Raw genomic sequence first — 21,825 nt, 5'->3', positions numbered from 1 at the left:
ACTTATCGTTTATTGCAGACGAGTTTGGGGGGAAGGTCAGAAAGTGGGTTGGCTAGATGGGGGTATGGAGAGAGCAGACAAGCCTCAGGTTCTCTGAAAACAGGACCTGACACCCCGGGGAATTCCTCCTTTGAAGGCTTCGTTGTGATTCACCTGTTTAATCTGTGGTTAGCAAGCCAATAAAAACTCGAAGATTGAAATTCACCCGATACACTCCTTTACTGCTGTGAAGAAAATAGCATTTAAAGATTATTTTCTGTTCCGATTCTCTTCTTTTCCCACCTCCTATAATTTTTAGTTATCAGGTTGGCACGCGACTGCTGAGAATTTAATTAACCCTTATTTTCACTTGTTCATATATGGAATATTAATCCTTTTTAGGATGTTTAAGCAAAACTGAATGGTCGCAGAAGGCTAACTGGCAGGCAGACTTGCTAATATTTCTGATTTGTACAGGGGGCCTGGCTTGTGTCAATCTGCTTAACACGTTGGAGCTTGTGAAACCTCTTTCTTAGGCTCATCCCACAGGTTGAGTCTGAGTTTGTCAGATAGGTGGTGCGAGATGAGAGGACTGGATGACTTCGGGAAATGTCTTTGTTTCCCATTTTAGTTTGAATCAACATATCCTTGCATCTCAGCTTGAATCTTCTCATCTTGAGTGTATTTTACATTGCTGATGTTTGAGTTCTTGAAGAATTTAAAAGCTGTCTTTGAAATAGCAATGTAGATGATGTTCATGACTGATGCTGATGGGCTTGTCTCTTGAAACATAGTTGAATTGGTTGAAGCAGGAAAGAACCATATTTGGATGAAATTAGGAGGTGGAGAAGGTTTTGGTGGTATTTTTGAAAACAAATACAATAGTATCCTGTTTTTACGTGGCTGCATATTTAATAGTTGTAGAAATGCAGTGGATAAGTTCTTATTAGCGTATTACGAAGCGTATTAGCTACATAAGAAAAATCTTGCCATAACTAATGTGTGTAGCACGTTAGAGGGTATATACTATTTGGAGCACAATGTTCCAGTTAGATCACATAACAGTTAATATAGTCTCAAAATATTTAGCCCATGTGCTTGACAATCCAAAAAAGGGAGTCCAGCATTCTTGGTTTTGGTTTTTGCCCACCAGTAGTTTAAAATCTGAAGTGAAGACCTTATAGGTAGAAATAGTTATTATCAGAAGTGAAAGAACAAAGTTTTGGTTATTTCATCAGTTTGTTATTTGGTGTATTTGACTCTTTGGTGTATTTGGACTATTTGGTTACTAATTTGGTTATTTGAGTATTATTTCTGTACCAACAGGTGGAGCAGAGAAAATAAGAGTTGCAGTTTAGGAGTTGATTACAACTATTTTCCTCCACTTCTTGGAGGTTTACTTGTAAGGCTACTGTAAGTGGACGGAGTTGAGGAAATAAGGGCAATGTGAGATAGGGATATAAAGCTGATGACTCATAACTTTTGAGGGCTTTAAGATAGAAGGAAAGCATTATTGATTTAAAAAAACTATTCATTGTGCTAGGCACTGATGTAAGCATTGAGTATAATTTATGAACAAAACAGACAAAAATTCCTGCATTAGTGGAGCTTATGTTGTGTTAACTGAGAATAAACGCTGAACATCAGTAAATTATATATTATGGCAGGAGGTTGTAAGTGCCATGGAACCAAGTAGAGCAGGGTAAAGAGATTTTTGGATAGGGAAGTGGCGTAGATTAGGTAATCCCCAGAGGGTGCCCTGATAGTCTGGAGCAGTGATACCTCTGTGTAGCTTTTGTACAAGTGCTCAGAATAAATTTGCACTGCGTGTGTGGATCTGACTGGGAGTAAGCTTTGGTTGTGCTGCAGACTGGCCTCTGTATATCTTCAGTTTAAGCTGAGCTCCCAGATGGTGCATACGGAAACTTCTCAGGAACCTAATTTAACTTTGTAGACTCAAATCTTTAAACACATCCTCAGCACCTGCTGTGTGCTAGGCATTGTGCAAGATGTGGGATGCCAGAGATAGACAGTTTATAAATAGTCATCTGTAATAGATGCAATACAATCATGGGAGTCTAAAGAATATGGAGCAGCTTGTTCTCTTTGGGCTGGAGGAAGGTTTCATAAAAGAATTGAAGGCTATTTAATAAAAGATGTAACAAGAGTACTCTAAAAGCGTCAGAGGAAACATGGAGGATGAAATTGCCTGTGAATTGTCCGTTTTCAGGTTTGTCCAAGAAATTGTAGAATTTTGGAGCTAGATGGATCTATTGGTAACATAGCTTACTCGCCTCTTTTTGTTAAAGTGGCAGAATCACTAGCTTTAGGTTACTGGCCTAGCTGTTGGCGTGGGTAGAATTGGAACACAGGTCTCTTAATTTAGGATTTTTCCTCTCTTGACTTTCTTTTTTTCATAAGGAAGATTGCCCCTGAGCTAACATCTGTTGCCAATCTTTCCTGTTTTTGTTTGAGGAAGATTGTTGCTGAGCCAGTGTGTGTGCCAGTTTTCCTCTATTTTATATGTGGGACGCTACCATAGTGTGGCTTAATGAGCGGTGTGTAGGTCCCTGCCTAGGATCTGAAGCCATGAGCTCCTGGCTGCCGAAGCAGAGTGGGTGAACTTAATCACTATGCCACCAGACCAGCCCCTCTCTTGACATTTTATGCATATAAAATTCAGGGAAATTTAGGATCAGAGTGAGTTCTTAATCACTCTAAAAGTGTATTGAGTGTTCTCTCTGTTTCTAGCATTTTTAAATTGCAAGTCTCTTCTGACTGATGGAATTCTACAGAAGGCTTTGACTTGGAAAAGACTAATGTGTAATTTCCTAATATAAGGCTAATTGGTTGGAACAAAGTTAAAACAAATGTAGTTAACTTTAAAATGGAAGTCTCTGGGTTGGCCCGGTGGCACAGTGGTTAAGTGCGCACGTTCCACTTCACCGGCTCAGGGTTTGCTGGTTTGGATCCCAGTTGCAGACATCGCACTGCTTGGCAAGCCATGCTGGGGTAGGCATCCCACATATGAAGTAGAGGAGGATGGGCATGGATGTTAGCCCAGGGCTAGTCTTCCTCAGCCAAAAGAGGAGGATTGGCAGCAGATGTTAGCTCAGGGCTAATCTTCCTCAAAAAAAAAAAAGCTTTAAAAAAAAAATAAAATGGAAGTCCATAGGAAAGGTGGTTTAAGGAAGTGAATGACTATAATCAGATCTATTTCTGTAGAGGAAGAATCAAAGAAGTTGGGAAAGGAAGGAACAAAGGAAGGAAATATTTATTGAGCATTATGCTAGATACCTTCCAATTGTCTTCTCAAAAGAATAACAATTTAGGAAAGGAGACCCAGGGTTTTAGCTGTGTTGATACGTATCTCTCTCTCTCTCCTACCTCTCCTTTCTCTCCTTCCTCTCACCTACCCCCATCCCAGCATCTTTGTATTCAGACAAATGATTTAACTGATTTTAGTGCTTCAGCACCCTCACCTGTAAAAGAAGTTAATGATAATAATAATAAAAATAAAAAGAGGGCTGGCCCTGTGGCCAAGTTGTTAACTTCTTGTGGTCCACTTTGGTGGCCCAGGGTTTCACCAGTTTGGATCCTTGCTGCAGACCCAGCACTGCTCATCAAGTCACGCTGAGGTGGTATCCCACATAGCAGAGCCAGAAGGACCTACAACTAGAATATACAACTATGCACTGGGGGGCTTTGGGGAGAAGAAGAAGAAAAAAAGAAGATTGGCAACAGATGTTAGCTCAGGTGCCAATCTTTAAAAAATGAAAAAAAGTGATACTAAAAATAGCTTGCTGAGGGGCTAGCCCAGTGGTGGCGTCCTGGTTAAGTTCATGTGCTCTGCTTTAGCAGCCCAGGGTTCATAAGTTCAGATGCCAGGAGAGGACTGAGCACCACTTGTTAAGCCATGCTGTGGTGGCATCTCACATAAAATAGAGGAAGGAAGATTGGCACAGATATTGGCTGAGCAACAATCTTCCTCACCAAAAAAAAAAAAAGCTTGCTAAGTGGTTATGATGTGCCAGGCATTAACTGCTTTAATTAATTAAATAATTAACTCAGTTCAGTAACTAGCAGGAGCCCTATTTTACAGGTAAAGAAACTGGCAAAAAGAGGTTAAATAATTTGCTTGAAATCATGTAGCCAGTCAGCGGTGTAGCTAGGGTTTGAATCCTGGCAGTCTAGATTCAGAAATCCTGGCTCATACTGCCTTATCTATAATTAGTAAAATTACGTTAAAATGTGGTATTCAGATAGGCCTTGTTTTTAAGAGGTCTTGTGTTATCAGGTGTTAATATCTCATACTGCTGCGACTTTTTTCTAAGGGTCACCAACAATATAATGGTAGAAGAGAAAATAGAAATCTCTGAATAATACTTTAATATTATTTTTGACTTCCATTTTTGGTGTAAAAATAATGCACATGGGGAAATCACAAAATATAAGAAAATAAAAATCACTCATCATACCTTCAGAGAGAACTGTTATTTATATTTTGTGAGATAACTTCCTAATCTTTTCTGTCTCATTTTTGTTTGTATATATTTAAAAATATACAACTGGATCTCTACGTAGATCAAGTTTTTCACTTGTGAATTTTTTGTGTCAATTAATATAATTCTGCAACATCATTTCGAATGGCTTTTGACCAAATAATTACCTTAACAGTTTTGTTATATGACAACCTGATTTAAAGTTATGCTTTTCTAGGGGCGAGGGCTTGAAAGTAAATATGGTCGTCTTTTCAGAACTGTAGTTTTGAGAATTGCAGATGCTCGGTGGTCTTAGTTTACTTGCCCATCTGATAGAGGGTTGCTTTTATTTTACATTATTCAGTGCAAAATAATTACCATGTGCTTATTTTACCATTATTGGCTTTTTCCTCCTCAACGTAGTTGCAGAGTTTTTGTACCTTTTTAGTTTCTGATACGTGAAAGCACAGATAGTACTACTACTCTTCAGTTGTGAATTTGATTAGGAGGTACTGAGGCAAAGTAGCTATGTATTACTTCTTGGAAACTGTGAAAAAATGTACCTGTTAGGAATGTTAAATTAACTCCTATAGAAAACTTTTTTTTAACTCTCCTTTTCTTTCCACACTTCCATTTTTTAAATCGAGATAGAATTGACATATAACGTTATATTAGTTTTGAGTGTACAACTTCAGTTTTTGTTTTGTGTCAGCTAACTTAAGACCATTTTTTACATCTTGTTTAATTAAATTGTAAGTGTAGCTATGAAACCTGTTCATTTGCAGAAGTGATTTTTAAATTTTATTTTGGTGGCTGACCCCATGGCCGAGTGGTTAAGTGTGCATGCTCCACTTTGGTGGCCCAGGGTTTTGCTGGTTTGATCCTGGGCGCAGACCTAGTACTGCTCATCAGGCCATGCTGAGGCAGCGTCCTACATAGCAGAACCCAAAGGGCCTACAGCTAGAGTATACAACTATGTACTGGGGGGCTTTGGGGAGAAGAAGAAAGAAAAAAAACAGATGATGGCAACAGATGTTAGCTCAGGTGCCAATCTTTAAAAAAAAAATTTATTTTGAAACATGTTCAAATTTTTAGAAAAGTTGTAAAGAATAGCACAAAGAACTCCTACATATTCCTTATCCAGAGACCCCATTTAGGTTTTTTTTGAGGAAGATTAGCCCTGAGCTAACTGCTGCCAATCCTCTTTTTTCCCGAGCAAGACTGGCCCTGATTTAACATCCGTGCCCATCTTCCTCCACTTCATACGTGGGACGCCTACCACAGCATGGTGTGCCAAGCGGTGCCATGTCTGCACCCGGGATCCGACCGGTGAACCCCTGGCCACCGAAGTGGAACATGCATGCTTAACCGCTGCGGCAGTGGGCCGACCCAAGAGACCCCATTTAGTTTCATCAGTGGCTCCAGTAATGTCATCCTTAACAGAAGGATCCAGACATGAGTCATGTATTAACACCCAGTTTTGTGTTCGAAGCCTTCTTCAAACTGAAATGTTTCCTCAGTTTTTCCATGACTTTCAGGACCTTTGCATTTTTGAGGATTACAGGCTTGTCATTTTGTAGATATCCCTCAGTTTGAGTTTGTCTGATGTTTCCTTCTGGTTAGGCCTGGTTCTGCATTTGGGGCGGAAATATCACGGAAGTGATGCATGTTTTTCTTACAGTACCTTATCAGGTGCACATATGTATGTTTGCCCATTATTGGAGGTGATCCTTTGATTATAAAGTGTCTACAAAGATTCTCCAGTATAAAGTTATTATATCTTTTTTTTCTCTTTGTAATTAATATTTTGTGGGGAGGTATTTTGAGACCATGGAACTATCCCGTTCTGCATTCTATTTTTACCCACTAGTTTTAGTGTCCATTGATATCTTTTGTCTAAATTACTACTGTGATTGTTGCCAATGTTCTAATTCTTTCATTGCTTTTACATTTATTGACATTTTTACTGTAAGGAGGAACTTACTCTTTCTATTTATTTGTTTATTTTTTTATATCAGTTTGGGCACATGGATTCCTACTTTGTTTAATGAGTTGTCTGTAACTACTGTTATTTATTTTGGTGCTCAGATTGTCTCAGTTTTGGCTGGTGGGAGCCCTGTTCAGGCTGGCTTCTGTGTCCCTTGACTTGTTCCTGCCTTTCTCTGAGCACTCCTTTAATTTCTGGCACAACCAGATGTTCCAGGTTTGTCTTACGCTTTCTCTGCCCCAGCCCTGGAACTGACCATTTCTCTTAGGGCGTTGGTTCTGTTCAGTAGAAAATAGTATTTGGAAACCAGGATCTAGGTGATAGGTGTGCTGTTTACTACGGATGTGTTGCTGCTCCCAGGCCCTCTCATTGGACAGTGCTAGGAAACACATGCCCGCACATATTTACATCCATGCATTTTTCTGTATCTATCTATGTAAATTGAATGAGTTCATACCCCTACCTGCAATTCCAAGCCAGTAGCACTGGGTTCGTTCTAGCCTTTTCCCTTTACGTATTTTTCACTTCCTTCTTTGTCATTGAGAAACCTGGCTCCCATTATCCTCAGTATACTTATTTGCTCAGCCTCCTGTATATAGCCATTCTCCTAACCCTACCTGGCCACGCTGCTTGTGGCTCGCACCCACGCTATCGTCTAGTCACTTTTACTGCTCTCCTGAGCATGTGTGGGCCCCTGCTTCAGCCGTATTAAGGAGGAAAGCAGACTGAGGCCCCTCTTGTATGGTGTGAGTGTGCCGGTAATCTAATTTTTTTCCTGTGAATCCTGCATTTAGGACCTCAGACTGGTGGGAGGATTAGATACTGAATGTGAAAGCCTTAGTGCAATAAATTGTAGTTACGTACAGCAGTGACATCTAGTTCATTATCAAGGTCTCGACAATGTGATGATTGCTAGTAGCTGTTATTATTTTTTATAAACATATTTATCATTTCTCATTACTTAAATCATAGCCAATTTCTGTAGGTTTATTATCATATGTGTCAGTAGTACTTTGATTTTCTGAGGTTAGAACTTAAAAGGAGGAGTTTGAAGGTAAACAAACATTATTTGGGTAATAGTCTAAGTACCTCGAAGCCAAGTAGCCTATTGTTTTTATTATTTGTATTGGAAAGGTTGAATTTTCTTTCACTGCTGCTGTGTTTTATCTTTCTGTCCGAGTCCTTTTGTTGTTTTCAAATTGAAATTTGATGAGAATAGTTCAGTAGTTATAGTATTGGATATTAGAAGGAATATTTTTTGTGTGTTTCTTTGTAGAAATAGATAATGGTATAACTTAAATACATTCTTATTATTTCAGTGTAAGCATAGAATAATTAAGCAGAAGCAATAGGGGTAAAGTTCTTCTACCGCAACTTTTCTGGTTTCTCGGTGCCCAGATCATGTTCCAGGTAGGTGAGCAGCAGTGTGACCTTCCTGCTCTTTAGAGAATCCATTTGTTTGCTAGTGCCCCGTAGCATTAGATTTAACTACTGAAATAGCTCTTTGTTTAAAGACTTTGTGTGGTTATAGTTTTTACTCTCGTATGCCTGGTTCCATTCTCTCTCACCCTTCTCCACACCCTGCCAAATATTCATTTGGCTCTCTTCTTTTCTTTTCTTTTTTTTTTTTTCTGCTTTCCTTTATCCTTTTATTTATTTTTTTTAGTTTTTTTTCTTAATTTTTTTTTTCCGGATGTACATCATATTTCAAATTCTGGATACATTACATCATGTTCACCACCCGAACACTGATTATAGTGCATCCCCTCACATGTGACCCTAATCACCCCTTTTGCCCTCGCCCCTCCCCCAATGGTAACCACCAGTCCAATCTCCAATGCTATGTGTGATTTTTTTTTTTGTCGTTTTTATCTTCTACTTATGAGTGAGATCATATGGTATTTGACTTTCTCCCTCTGACTTATTTCACTCAGCATAATACCCTCAAGGTCCATCCATGTTGTCACAAATGGCCAGATTTCATCATTTCTTATGGCTGAGTAGTAGTCCATCGTGTATGAATACCATTTCTTCTTTATCCATTCGTCCCTTGATGGGCACCTAGGTTGCTTCCAAGTCTTGGCTATTGTGTATAATGCCGCAATGAACATAGGGGTGCAAGTATCTTTATGCCTTTGTGTTTTCAAGTTCTTTGGATAAATACCCAGCAGTGGAATAGCTGGATCATATGGTAGATCTATCCTTAATTTTCTGAGGATACTCCAAACTGCTTTCCATAGTGGCTGCACCAGTTTGCGCTGCCACCAGCAGTGAACAAGGGTTCCCTTCTCTCCACACCCTCTCCAACATTTGTCGTTTCCTGTCTTGTTAATTATAGCCATTCTGACCTGAGTGAGGTGATACCTCATTGTAGTTTTGATTTGCATTTTCCTGATAGCTAATGATGTTGAGCATCTTTTCATATGCCTGTTGGCCATTTGTATATGTTCTTTGGAGAAATCTCTGTTCAGATCTTTTGCCCATTTTCTAATTGGATTGTTGGTTTTTTTGTTGTTGAGCTGTATGAGTTCTTTGTATATTTTGGATATTAACCCCTTATCTGATATGTTGTTTGCAAATATCTTCTCCCAATTGTTAGGTTGTCTTTTCGTTTTGTTGATGGTTTCCTTTGCTGTGCAGAAACTTTTTAGTTTGATGTAGTCCCATTTGTTCATTTTTTCTTTTGTTTCCCTTGCTTGGTCAGACATGGTGCTTGAAAATATGCTGCTCAGACCAATGTCATAGAGCGTACTGCCTGTGTTTTCTTCTAGAAGTCTGATGGTTTTGGGTCTTACATTCAAGTCTTTAATCCATTTTGAGTTGATTTTTGTGCATGGTGTAAGGGAATGGTCTACTTTCATTCTTTTGCATGTGGCTGTTCAGTTTTCCCAACACCATTTATTGAAGAGACTCTCCTTTCTCCATCAAATACTCTTGGCTCCCTTGTCGAATATTAGCTGTCCATAAACGTGTGGGTTTACTTCTGGGCTCTCAATTTTGTTCCATTGATCTGTGTGTCTGTTTTTGTGCCAGTACCATGCTGTTTTGGTTACTATGGCTTTGTAGTATAATTTGAAATCGGGGAGTGTGATACCTCCAGCTTTGTTCTTTTTTTCTCAGGAATCCTTTGGCTATTCGGGGTCTTTTGTTGTTCCAGATAAATTTTAGGATTCTTTGTTCTATTTCTGTAAAAAATGTTGTTAGAACTTTGATAAGGATTGCGTTGAATCTATAGATTGCTTTAGGAAGTATGGACATTTTAACAATGTTAATTCTTCCAATCCAAGAGCACGGAATATCTTTCCATTTCTTTGTGTCGTCTTCGATTTCTTTCAACGTTTTATAGTTTTCGGTGTACAGATCTTTCACCTCTTTCGTTAAGTTTATTCCTAGGTATTTTATTCTTTTTGTTGCAATTGTAAATGGGATTGTATTCTTAATTTCTCTTTGTGCTACTTCATTGTTAGTGTATAGAAACGCAACGGATTTTTGTACATTGATTTTGTATCCTGCAACTTGACTGTATTCCTTTATTATTTCTAAAAGTTTTTTAGTGGACTCTTTAGGGTTTTCTAGATATAAAATCATGTCATCTGCAAAGAGTGACAGTTTCACTTCTTCTTTTCCAATGTGGATCCCTTTTATTTCTTTTTCTTGCCTGATTTCTCTAGCTAGGACTTCCAATACTATGTTACATAAGAGTGGTGACAGTGGGCATCCGTGTCTGGTTCCTGTTCTTAGAGGGATAGCTTTCAGTTTTTCTCCATTGAGAATGATATTTGCTGTGGGTTTGTCATATATGGCCTTTATTATGTTGAGGTATTTTCCTTCTATACCCAATTTATTTAGAGTTTTTATCATAAATGGATGCTGTATCTTGTCAAATGCTTTCTCTGCATCTATTGAGATGATCATGTGATTTTTATTCTTCATTTTGTTAATGTGGTGTATCACTTTGATAGATTTGCAGATGTTGAACCATCCCTGCATCCCCGGAATGAAACCCACTTGGTCACGATGTATGATCTTTTTAATGTATTGTTGTATTCTATTTGCTAGTATTTTGTTGAGGATTTTTGCATCGATGTTCATCAGTGATATTGGCCTGTAATTTTCTTTTTTTGTGTTGTCCTTGTCTGGTTTTGGAATCAGGATAATGTTTGCTTCGTAGAAGGAGTTAGGAAGCCTCCCCTCCTCTTCAATTTTTTGGAAGAGTTTGAGAAGGATAGGTATTAAGTCTTCTTTGAATATTTGGTAGAATACACCAGGGAAGCCATCTGGTCCTGGACTTTTATTTTTTGGGAGGTTTTTGATTGCTGTTTCGATCTCCTTACTGGTGATCTGTCTATTCAAATTTTCTACATCTTCTTGGTCCAGTTTTGGAAGGTTGTATGTTTCTAAGAATTTATCCATTTCTTCTAGATTATCCAATTTGTTGGTGTATAGCTTTTCATAGTATTCTCTTATTATCTTTTGTATTTCTGAGGTGTCCGTTGTAATCTCTCCTCTTTCGTTTCCGATTTTATTTATTTGTGGCTCTCGTATTTTCAACTCTTAGAAATTGCACTTTTGAGGCAGTGAACAATGAGCTGATTTGTCAAAACTGAAGTGTCTCAACCCAAGCACAGCATTGCTTTGAGGACTGATGCTTGTGTCTCCAACCTATTGTTAAGAACTCCCCAAGGGGTCTTATCAGTCAGACCATTCACCCCTTTAATCAGTCCTTTGTCACCCTTGTTAATTTTTAATTTGGGAAATGGCAAGTTATCAAGAAGCACAATAAAAATTTTTTTTTTCAAGTTAAAGCTAAAGGATACCAAAAAGTACAGTCCTAAGTGGCTAGACATTTGGGAACCAAAATGTGCCTCCATCGAGCTGTATTGGTTTTGGCTTTTGTTCAAGTGGAAACATATTCGTAAGATGTTGTGATTGTATTGTCTAGCGATAACTATGGGTTCTAGAGATATTTTTACTTTTTTTGCCATTCAACTTTTTTTCTTTTGAGGAGGATTAGCCCTGAGCTAACTGCTGCCAATCCTCCTCTTTTTACTGAGGAAGACTGGCCCTGAGCTAACATCCGTGCCCATCTTCCTCTGCTTTCTATGTGGGACGCCTGCCACAGCATGGCTTGCCAAGCAGTGCCATGTCTGCACCTGGGATCCGAACCGGCAAACCCTGGGGCACTGAAGTGGAACATGCACAGTTAACTGCTGTGCCGCTGTGCCACTCTGCCAGCCCCATCATTCAACATTTTGTATAGCACCATTGGGAAGAAAGGCTGCTCTTGGCCCTCTCGTGACAGAAGGCCACCCCCAGAACTGAGGATATCAATGTCTGTATATAACTCTAACTCTTGAGAAGTCTGCTTTTAGACTTTTCAAGTGTGGAGCTTCAGCTAGGAGCATCACCTAGGAGTGCGTTAGAAATACAAGATTTCGGGGGCCGGCCCTGTGGCCCAGTGGTTAGGTTCACGTGTTCTACTTTGGTGGCCCAGGGTTTCCCAGGTTCAGATCCTGGGCTCGGACCTAGCACCACTCATCGAACCATGCTGAGGCAGTGTCCTACATAGCAGAGCCAGAATGACCTACAACTAGAATATACAACTGTGTACTGGGGGGCTTTGGGGAGAAGAAGGAAAAAAAATGTTGGCAACAGATGTTAGCTTGGGTGCCAGTCTTTAAAAAAAAAAAAGAAAAAAGGAAAAAAACAAGATTTCAGGCTCTAATCCTTGAATTATAATGCATTTTAAAGATCTCTCGGTGAAAAGCACCTTCAAGTTTGAGCAGCTTTTTTCAGTAGTCAGTGGATGGATGCCTGTATTTTGAGTTAATTCAAAATAAGGTAAAGAAGAGAAATCCTTGGGATTCAATATAACACTACTTGTATCCTTGAGAGACTCTGTGAGGCCCTGACAATGATTCTTTGCTTTACCAAACTTTTGTCAGGCTCTTGAACCTTCTTCTGGCCCCATCTGTGCACTTCCTTGTAAAGTCTAGTTTTAGCAAGAACTCTGCTAAGTCAGTTTAACCAGACCTCCCACCCTTAATATCTGATCAGCTTCCTCATCCTTCACCATCCCCCAGATGATGTCTGACCCCCTTGGTCTGTCTTCAGCAAGCATCCTGTTAGGGCATTTTAGCCAGAACCTCCCTTACCCCTGATGTTTCCTCTGAGTCATTTTCCATCCACTCACCCCCGTGCCCTGCTCCTTGCCTATGAATTCCTGCTTGCCCATGTTGTGTTTGGAGTCAAACCCAGCCGGTCTCCCCGCACTGTAAAAATCCCATTGCGGTAGTCCCTATACCTATCTCATTGTTGAATAAAGTCTGCCTTACCATCTTTGACAAGTGTCAGTGAATATTTTTTTTCTTCAACAGCCCCCAGGGAAGTTAGGTTCCCTGGTTGTCTTTGTACGCTTGTAATTATAATTATTATTTAAGGTCTTTTTTCCCCTTCTGGACTGAAAGTTATGTAGGGTTTGTTCACTATTTTATTTCCCAGTGAGTACATTGCTTGGCAAATATGTCCTCAATGTATATATATTTTTTTGATTGACCGAAGGTTGACATGGAAAGAACAGTGGTCTATGAGTGAGGAGATCTGGGTTTCAGAGTCTTTGGTCTGTCACTAGCTGTGTGACTTTGTGCATATCACTTAATTTCTTAGCCTCTGTTTCCTCTGTCTACGAGGGGGAAAGGAGTGCCTATTCCATTGGGTAAATGTGAGAATGGAATGAGAGAATGTATATGGAAGGTTTCATAAACCTGAGTCCTGTACAAACAGTGTTACTATCCTTGCTTGTGAAATTCCCAAGCTCAGTATATAAACTCTTTCCACACTACAAATTTTGTTTAGCTATCTTACAAATGCATGATATTATTGCATAATACAATAAATATTTATTGGACATCTCCTGTGTGTAAAGCACAATGTTAGGTGCTGGTGGTGGGAGGAGAAAGGTAGTGGTTCAGAAATAAACAAGAGGGGGCTGGCCCCGTGGCCGAGTGGTTAAGTTAGTGCGCTCCGCTGCAGGCGGCCCAGTGTTTCGTTGGTTCGAATCCTGGGCGCGGACATGGCACTGCTCATCAAACCATGCTGAGGCAGTGTCCCACATGCCACAACTAGAAGGACCCACAATGAAGAATATACAACTATGTACCAGGGGGCTTTGGGGAGAAAAAGGAAAAAATAAAATCTTAAAAAAAAAAAAGAAATAAACAAGATATGATCTCCTCCTCAAGAAGCCTAGCATTGGAGACCAGTATGTTACACGGCTATTTTTTTAATTTTATTGTGGTCATAATAGCTTATAACATTGTGAAATTTCAGTTGTACATTAATGTTAGTCAGACACAGTGTAAGTGTGCCCCTTGAACCCTTGTGCCCACACTCCCGCCCCCTTCCCCCTGGTAACCACTAAATTGTTCTCTTTGTCCATAAGTTTGTTTATATTCCACATATGAGTGAAATCACACAGTGCTTGTGTTTCTCTGTCTGGCTTTTTTCGCTTAGGATAATGCCCTGAAGCTCTATCCATGTGGTTGCAAATGGGACAATTTTGTCTTTTTTATGGCTGAGTAGTATTCCATTGTACATGTGTACCACATCTTCTTTATCCAGTCATCCGTTGATGTGCACTTGGGTTGCTTCCACATCTTGGCTATTGTGAAAAATGCTGCAGTGAACATAGGGGTGCATAAGTTTCTTTGTATTGTTGATTTCAAGTTCTTTGGATAAATACCCAGTAGTGGGATAGCTGGGTCATATGGTATTTCTATTTTTAATATTTTGAGAAATCTCCATACTGTTTTCCACAGTGGCTGCACTAGTTTGCATTCCCACCAGCAGAGGATGAGGGTTCCCTTATCTCTGCAACCTCTACAACATTTGTTGTTTTTTGTCTTGGTGATTATAGCCATTCTAATGGGCATAAGATGATATCTAAGTGTAGTTTTCATTTACATTTCCCTGATGATTAGTGATGTTGAGCATCTTTTCATATGCCTATTGGCCATTCTGTATATCTTCTTTGGAAAAATGTCTATTCAAATTACACCTCTATTTTTAGCTCATTAGTTTTAAGTCTACTGGCTAATGAAGGTTAAAGATTATTGATGTTGCATTGAGTATACAAACTTCTTTGGGTGTAGGTGTGAAATAGTTGCATTTGGCATTTATAAAAGTTGCAAGATGTGTCTAGGATGTAGGATGTTCATGTATTCAAAACAGCAGGAATTTTGTGGATGTGTGCCTATCTATTTAGGCAGAGGCCGTTTTTATTGGATGGATTGGGGGCCTGCTCCGCTTGATTTTTGGCACTGCTGCTCTACTCTAGCATTGTATTTTTTTCTTTTTTTTAAAGATTGGCACCTGAGCTAACAACTGTTGCCAATCTTTTTTTTTTCCTCCCCAAATCCCCCCAGTACATAGTTGCATATTTTAGTTGTGGGTCCTTCTAGTTGTGGCATGTGGGACACCACCTCAGCATGGCTTGATGAGTGGTGTCATGTCCGTGCCCAGGATTCAAACCAGCAAAACCCTGGGCCGCTGAAGCGGAGTGCACCAACTTAACCACTTGGCCTTGAGGACAGCTCCCACCATTATGTTTTTTAATAGGGAAAGGAAGTGGCCGGAATCCTTTGGCCCACTTCTTCCTGCAGTTCATTTGGGCTTTTCAGGTAGCGATTGGAATGGGTTGGAATTGGTTGGAAAATCCCAAGTCACAGACAGCCTTCATGATATGGTGTTTGCTTACCACTCCATCCTCATCTGTGCCCTCCTGCCACGCCCTCCCCCACAGAGCTCAGCCATTTTATTTGCATTTCTTTCAACATGTGTGTCACCCATGTCTGCCTGCCTTTGTGAATGCTGTTCCTGTTATTCTGGCTGGACTGCCTTTCTTCTCTCCACCCTCATTTCTTTAGTTCAGGAACCAACTCTTTTTTCCTTGACCTGTGCTCCCTTCTCAATTTATTAGATACCATTTCAGTGTCCTTCATAGTCCTTATTATAGCCTTTATCAAAAAGATAATTGTACCTGTCAGTTTTCACGCCTTTCTTCCTCATCAGAATGTGTGACCTCTTTGAAGATGCAGCAGTTTCAAAAACTATTTTTAATCTCTACCACCTAGCATAGTGTCTTAGAATTACATACTCAGTAACAAAAAAATTTTTTTTAACAACTCAATGACACTTTCAAGTATTTTCACAGTTGTAGGTGGAGGTATGAGTGATTCCTTTATTCTGCTCTAATTTTCCCCTTCTAAAGACTTCTGGGGAAATGTAAATAGATGGCCACTGGGTTCAGAAAGGTTTGGGACACCTATTTATTGGGTCTTTAGTGCCCAGTTTTGTAGAGACCTTATCGTCTTTCCCATCTTTCAAGGATTGGCTTATGCCAGGCACGTTTCCTACCTGTCACTGTAAATTGTGTTCAACAGCATTGAATGAGAATGCCCACTTCCCTGCATCCCCAACCACCATTGCACCACTAAGGGTAACAGTCATGAAAGCTCCTTGACTTGTTGGGCTCTTGATATTAATGCCAAATAAATTAGTAGTAAGGATTCTTCTGAAGAATTTCTGTCCCTTTTATTTCTAATGGCATAGTTAGGATGCTTGCTTCCATTGCCATCAACCTTTTTCCTGTCTTATTTTAAAAGGGGAAAAATAATGTCTTTTATGTTAATACTTAGAATAGAGATCTTTGTTAATAAATGAAATTTTAAAATTAAGTCATGTGAACAGTAATGGTAGAATACAATTAAATTCTTGGCTAATAAATATGTTTTACAGTTACAGAATTAAGTTTCAAAGTGTTAATAGCTTACTAGGAAAATATTTTTTCCAAGATCAGCATGGATTATAGTCTGTAATGGGGAATTTTACAAAATGGGATATTTAACTCCAATGGGATGTCTTGTTTCTTAGTTATCTTTCTGATATTTTAATGCAGACAATAAACTGATAATTTAATGCAAGTAATAAACATGTTTGGGAGGCAGAGGGCATACTTGGAGCTGTAAAAATGACCTACAGATTCTGGAGGTGGATTTAAAGCTGCTTTTTTCACCTATTACTCTTTTTTTTATGTTAAAGATTGGCATCCAAGCTAACAACTGTTGCCAATCTTTTTTTTTTCTTTTCTTTTCTGCTTTATCTCCCCAAATCCCCCCTGGTACAAAGCTGTATATCCTAGTTGCAGGTCCTAGTTGTGGCATGTGGGACGCTGCCTCAGCTTGGCCTGACGAGCGGTGCCGTGTCCGTGCCCAGGATCCAAACCAGCAAAACCCTGGGCCACCTCAGCGGAGCGTGCGAACTTAACCACTCGGCCACGGGGCCGGCCCCACACCTATTACTCTTAACGCATTTATGTATTGCTTTTCTCATGGAGTCTGATAGAAAGCTCTGCCAGGATTTTTCTTGCTGGATTATTTCAAGGTGAAGAGTTTTTTCCCCAAAGTATGTAAATAGTAAAGTGTATAGTAGTGTTCAATTGCTAGTGAGTCTGAAAAATATGCCTTTATGATATGCTTATTGTTTTTGAGCATTTTCAGGCCAAACTGTTGTAAGCATGAGTAAGTTATATGTCCTGACAACTCAGAACATTCTTTATCACTTTATCAGTAAATACTTTGCATAATTATGTATGTGAGAAACCCTGCTAGCCTTAGTGAATTTGTTTCTTTTTTTATGGCAGTTATGATACTTACATTTCACTTAGTTCAAAAAGAAACTGGGGAGAAGAGGGGAGGATTTTTGCGTTTAGTTTTATGCATTTTTTCCTTTTTTCCCTTCTTTGCTGGGTTTCACTCGTTTGTTACCCTTTCTTAGTTTACCTCGCCACAATTGAAGCCCATTCCAGGTACTAGGGAGCATTGCTGAATCCCAGATAATGTGAACTATCACTTTTTGCAGTTGACTGTAGTAGAATTAAAAGGGCTTTTTTTTGTTTTTTCTAATTTTCTTCGAGTTTTATACAACCCTTTCTCTGCCTTGTGTTCACAGGTTTGACTGCATCTGTGTATTTTCACAGGGGCTTTCCTGACATCACACTGATAATCATGAGCCATTCTTGTTAGCCTTCATTTAGAGGAATCGTGATTGCCCTGTGCTTGGGTACCAAAAGCTCATGCTTAAACCATTGGTGATCTGAAAGATGGAAACCCTTGCTTCCGAACAGAAAGGGGGAATGAAACAATCTTGAATAAAAGAAATATTTTGTCTCAATTCCTCTATAGAAGAGGAATTATTTTGATCTACAGTTGTCCTCTAAAAGAGTATGTCTAGAACCTTTGTGGACCCCTAAGTTGGGCTCAGAGAGATGGGACTTAGAATTTAGGTGGTGGTAGTACAGAACTTATTTGAGTTGAGTAAAATCATTATACTTCTGTGCCTCTTTTTCTCATTTGTAAAAGAACAGGTTTATATTTGATGACATGCAGTCTTTCTTACTGATGGTGTTAGAGAAAATTTATGCTGACTGTGGAATTGGTAAGAATGAGATCAAATCTCTGGGTAAATGTTTACATTTAGTGATTTTTTTTGGAATTGTAAAAGATTCTAGCCCAACCTCTTATTTTTAGATGAACCAGTTGAGACTCTGGCATCTTGTGGTTTTCCAAGGCTACACTTTGTTAGTTGTGAAAACAAATTCTAATGAGACTAATCTTAATTATACCAAGAATTCCAAGTGTCTTATTATTTTAGTTGTATTTTTGACATTGCATGATTTTCTGCTCATTTTATAGTTTCTTATTAAAAATGTACAATATGTAAATATAACTCAGCTTATGTCTGTAGATGGGCCTTCAGTACAAAAATAATATCAGTTATTGAACACTGACTATGTACCAAGTCATGTTCTATATTTCTATACATATCACTTAATTTTCAGAACTGTCCTACGTGGTAGGAAATATGATTTCTGTTTTTTGCAATCAGAATGATTAAGTAGCTTAGCTAAAGTCACATAACTAGTACAAAGTTAATCAGGGATTCCAGCCATGATACCCAACTGTAGAAGGTTTCTACTATTCCCTATGAAGTAGGTAATGCCTGAGTTATGTAATAGCAGTAGATGGCTTTTTTTGATCTTTGTGCCAGGCATTGCATTAGTATTTTACTTTCTAGTTCTAATCCTTGAAACAAGTCTGCAGCATGATGCTTTCTCCATTTTATAGACGAGGCAAATAAGGCTCCAGAGAGGGTAAGTAACTAAGTCAAAGTCTCTCACTAAGTAGTGGAGGCGTGGTGTGATTCCAGGGCCATGGGGACTCCAGGCAGCAGTCTGCGTTTTCCCACTATTCTGTGCTGCGTGCTGCTTTTACAAATTTCAACTTGATATGAATTTAATTGATAGCCTTTGGTTTCCTCAGGGGCCATTGGTATATCAAATTGAATCTGGCAAAGTTTCTAAGGTGAATGAATGTTTTTGAAACAATTTTGGTAATAGAGCTAAGGATGATGGCAGTAGCAGCCACCGGCTAATAAACCACTAGGACGAGAAGTCTCCGTGTATATAGGTGATTTTGGCTTACATATCTGTGGTGTGCTGTGAATATGCTGGGTCATAAGTATATTGCACAGTATGCTTAGATTTTAAAGATAGAGCAGTTTGTTAACATTTCTATAAATAATCCATTTTATTGCCCTGTTTTGATAAGCTTTCAAACTTGTTAAAATTTAGTTTTTATTTTTGTTGGTTTTATCCATGTACATGATTTAATTTAGAGTCAAATAGTTCTATAAGGCTTGTCATAAAAACAACCCCTCTTTTCCTGCCTCCAGATATAGCCGGTTGAGCTCTTTAACCTGATTCTTTTGATTTTGAATTTCTTATCTTTAACTTGTGTATACTGTTACTTAATGATTTTTTCATGAACTATTGGATTCTTATTATGGAAGAAGAGGCTATCATCCCCGCTCCATACCACATATTTACATACTTCCTGTCCTATTAGCTTCTCACTATGATTAATGTTATATAAACACTGTTGACACTTGAGCCAAGTATATACTATAATTTTATTTTTCCTTTCCTGAACAACTTTATGCTGTCTCTGGAAATGTTTTGTTTTATTTTCTATGTACTTATTGCTCTTTTATCCCGAGACACTCCCCCAGTTGACCTTCAAATACATTCACATTCTTTCACTTTATCTTCTTGAATAAGTGTCCTTTGGAGCTTTCTGACCTGCTCCCGTCTGTACTGGTTGACTTTATCTAGTCTTGCTGCAGAGCTGTTATTTTGGGAATCTCCCTTCACCTTCATTCTGAGGACTCCCCTTGCATGGCTCTTGGGTTGGATTTCCTGTTTCTTTGATCTCATGGCCTCTCCTGGTTTACTCCCTCATTTTGATGGGGCAGATTCTCTAAAAGCTCCCTAGAAACACTAAGTGGAATGTAAATATTTTGAGACCTTATGTATGTAGAAATATATTCTGCCTTCAAACTTGATTGTTAATATATCAGTTTAGAGTTCTAGATTTAAATAATTTTCCCGCAGAATTTTAATTTTAATTTATGTGGAGTCTAAGCTCCAGTTATTGTTGAGAATTCCCAATGCCTTTGTGATTCCTAATTCTTTGTATGAAACTTTTTTTCCTCTGGATAATTGTAGAGTCTTCTCTTTGTATGTGTTGTTCTGAAATTTCATAATGGCATCTTTTGGTGTGGGTCTTTTTTCATTCACTGAGTTGGTGGTCTCTCAGTCTAAAAAGACATTTTCAATTCTGGGAAAATTTCCTGATTTATTTCCTTGATAAAGTATCTTCTTGATAAAATATTTCCTTGTTTTTCTGTTATTTCTTTCTGAAATTCATATTACTTGAATATTGCACCTTCTGGACTGGTTGTTGATTTTCTTTTTCTTCTTTTCCATCTCTGTTCTTTTTGCTTTGTGTTCTGAGAAATTACTTCATTTTTCTTTTCTATTCTTTTTAGTAAGCATGTCATTTCTGCCACCATTTTTTAAAAATTTCAGGAGTCCTGTTTAGTTTCTCTTTTTTATGTAGTGTCTTGTTCTCATTTCATGAAGCAATATTTTTTTCCTGTCACTGAAGATGGTAATAGTTTTTTTGGGGGGTCATTTTTATTCTTCATTGTTTATCCTCCAAGTTGTTTTTTTCTGTCTGTTTTGGTGTCTTCTTTCATGTTAAAGGCTTCTGGTAATTCTTTTGCTTTCTGCTTTTATTTACAAGTAGGACAACTAAAAAGCCAATTGGAATCTCTTTGTGCATGTGTGTGGAGGGCATGTCAACCATGGGCTTTGCTGAAGGGTGATATGGCTAGGCTATTTCCTTGAAGAACTGCTCGTATAAATATCTTTCTAGGTCTTTATACGTGCTACGGTCAGATTTGCCAGAAAAAGCATTTCTGGTCTTTGTTTGGAGATTATCATCCTGGCTGCAGAGTTTTTGGGATCCTGGTGGGGGGAAAAGGCTAGGAGTCTCAGCACTGATTTTTCAAACTCATCCAATCTCCCAGTGTTAAGTATGGTACATCTGCCTGCTACTGTGCCCTTATCCTCCAAGCCAGACACTCTTGCTCTCTTCATAGAATAAGCCTTCAGTGACTAGTCTTTTCTCAGGATGGGAGTAGTACAGAAGCCCACTGTGTGTGATTGCAGAGGGGGTCTAGGTGTGTAACTCCTTCCTAAACAGACTGTGAAAGTCTTGTTACATCTTCTCTCCCATTTCCAGGGTATCCTACTTCTACTAATTCCTGAACCTTTTGTGGGATCTATGGTGTAAATTGGGTTGCTTCTAAGTTTAGGATTAGGTTTCCCTAGGTATGTTAATTCAGTTATTTATTCATCTACTTTCTAATTTCCAAAATTTTGTTGTTTCCTCTTTTATTCTCTTTGTCTTTATGGGATTATGATTTTTAAAAATTTCACTTTATCAGGGCTAGCCTGGTGGTGTAGTGGTTAAGTTCGTGTGCCTCCGCTTCTGGTAGTCCGGAGTTCACAAGTTCGGATCCTGGGTGTAGACCTGCTGCTCATCAGGCCATGCTGTGGCGGCATCCCACATAAAGTAGAGGAAGATTGGCACAGCTGTTAGCTCAGGGACAGTCTTCCTCACAAACACACACACACACACAAATCACTTTATCATCACTTTGAGTAGAGAGTAGAAGCTAATGTGTATTTTCAGCCCACAGTCTTCAACCATCACTCTTTAAAACAGTCTTCTTATAAGTACTAATCCATTTATTACCATGTACTATTAAACATCCACAGTTGTGTGGTGTCTCAAGAGCAAGGAAATTATGTCACTGTGTCAAACTACTTTGTGTTTTGAGTTGTCTTTGTTACCGTAGTGTATTGGTAGGTGGTGAGTCTAAAAGTTCTTTCTCTGACTAAATGAGTTCAAAGCT

General features: G+C 38.8%; 1 protein-coding gene across 2 annotated transcripts in view; it reads left to right on the top strand.

Annotated features, from left to right (window-relative positions):
• MOB1B (MOB kinase activator 1B) overlaps positions 1-21,825 on the top strand; it is a 68,730-nt gene that overhangs the window by 4,233 nt on the left and 42,672 nt on the right. The window lies entirely within an intron of this gene.

The sequence above is a fragment of the Equus caballus genome, chromosome 3 (genome assembly GCF_041296265.1).
Source record: "Equus caballus isolate H_3958 breed thoroughbred chromosome 3, TB-T2T, whole genome shotgun sequence".
NCBI lineage: Eukaryota > Metazoa > Chordata > Mammalia > Perissodactyla > Equidae > Equus > Equus caballus.
This window is presented reverse-complemented; position numbering and strand designations above follow the sequence as displayed.